Source organism: Aricia agestis, chromosome 14, assembly GCF_905147365.1.
Source record: "Aricia agestis chromosome 14, ilAriAges1.1, whole genome shotgun sequence".
Taxonomy (NCBI): Eukaryota; Metazoa; Arthropoda; class Insecta; order Lepidoptera; family Lycaenidae; genus Aricia; species Aricia agestis.
The window spans coordinates 1,379,742-1,382,115 of record NC_056419.1 but is presented as its reverse complement, the minus strand read 5'-3'; positions in this window follow the sequence as shown (position 1 = coordinate 1,382,115).

Below are 2,374 nucleotides of genomic sequence, written 5' to 3'. Positions count from 1 at the left end.
TAAGCTGCTGAAATTATTTTAAATATGACTGATTCTGAGATTTTGACGCCCGGGTACTAGGAAGGGACCTTTGTGCTAAGGAAATTATAGCACAATAATTATTAAACTCACGAATAAACTGAGGCCGTAGCCAAAGTCCCTATCACTAAAAACGATGACGAAATTCGTTATCAAAATATAATATGGGATTTGATATTAGTTTTCGCAAAAGAAATATCATTTACCGATGACTTATGTCAAACCGCATACATTTTGTAACGAATTTGTCATCGTTTTGAACGAAAGATACTTGGCTTGGCTAGGGCCTCTGATATTCTAATCAAGAAAACAGCGTTCTTATTTCTTATAACACTTAAGAAGGCACAACTCTGGAGTCCAATCATAGTTTTTAACACAAATAATTAATTGGCTTCCTTTTCCTTCAACGTCGCTTATAACCGTCACTTCCTAAGCAATAAACCGCAAAATCTTAATTGCAAATAACCTATGGGTTAGTTTACACTGGAACGCGATGCAGTAATGAGTTTTTAAGATAAATATTCAGAATAGAAGATCTTCACTTTAGAAAGAGATTTTGACTGCCTTATGCAGTCAAAATCCTCTTTGGACAAACTCTGCAATTTGTTTATCACACGGGAACCGTATATTTTCCGGGATAAGTATTCTATGTCCTTTCCTAGGCTCAAAGTATCTCCATGCCAAATTTCAGCATAATCGGTTCAGTCGTTTACAAGGCAAAAGAAGAAGAGGTAACAGGCAGGACAGGATGGACGCAAGGACGGACGGACCAGACGGACAGACAGACACACTTTAACATTTATAATATTAGTATGGATATTCTTGTTTATTTATACACCACGAGCTTTTGCCCGCGGCTTCGCTCGCGTTAAGAAGTATTATTATATACAAACTTTCATCCCCTATTTGAACCCCTTGGGATTGGAATTTATCAATTTCCTTTCTTAGCGGATACGTCATAACATCTACTTGCATGCCAAATTTTAGCCCGATCCGTCCAGTGGTTTGGACTGTGCGTTGATAGATCACTATGTCAATCAGTCATTCACCTTTGAGTTTTTATATATATATATATATATATATATATATATATATATATATATATATATATATATATATATATATATATATATATATATATATATATATATATATATATATATATATATATATATATATATATATATATATATATATATAGATTAGCCAACATGGACAGGCTTTATGAGCTGACTTTTATATTGAATTTTAAACACTCTTAATTTATTCCGCCGCGAAACATTAAAATCGAATTAAAAACCTTTCGTGAGAGCCACCGCTTCGTGCGTGAGAGACTTTCAGAATATTTTATTTCACAAACACGGGTTTTACAACATTGCATGCGCTCCACCACGACATTTTAAAACGGTATAAAGTCTTTGTGGAAAGTTAAATTGATCCTTTGTTTACAAGTAGCAGCAGTTTTTATATAAGCAGTAGCTAGGATTATTTGTGATAGGGTTATCAAAGCTTATTAGTTACTCTGTCTACCGTACGGTTCTGTATTAAGAGGGTTAGGCCCTCTAACCTAACCTAACCTAACCCAAAAAATCAAACATCGTTCTTCTCTCTTCACACTCACGCCCGTCTTTTATATGCCAGGTGAAAAATGACGACGCGGATTCATCGCCAAATTAGTTTTTTCTCAATAACTCGATAATTATACAAAATTTTAAAAATCCGCTAGGTCGGTTTCTCAATAACAGAATTTTATACAGTGAGTTAAAATATTAACTTAGTTCAATGTACGGTTATGGCAATAAATGAAAAAATTGTGAAAATTAGATGGATGTTTGTGATTTTTTTTAACGAGAAAATTTTGAAGAAATCGTGTTTTTGCGGAGTTGATAGGTTAAGGGGCTTTTTCACCACTTACTGATAAGTGCTGGATAGGCTATTCACAACTTATCTGACAGATACTCATTATTCTATTTGTCAGATAGGTTGTGGATAGCCTATCCAGTACTTACCAGTATAGAAGCCCTTAATGAATTTTGGTATCTATTAAGGTCCCACGGTACCAAGCTGTTAAAAGGTACTTTCCACAGAATTTTGTGGTATCATTTTAATGATAACGTGTCATTACTCTATTAAATTACTAACAAAGCCTGCAAGAAGGTTCTATCTTTATTTATAGACGCCTCTCATCATGTCAGACAGTTTGTTTTTAGTTTTTAGATATTGGAGCACTCTATTTGTAACGATGTATCCGCGGCAATCAGTCGTCACAGCGCATTAACTATAATATCGATTTCATGTTTGTTAAACAGGGCTGATACTCAAGTAGTATTTTATATGAAAAAACCGTTGAACTAAA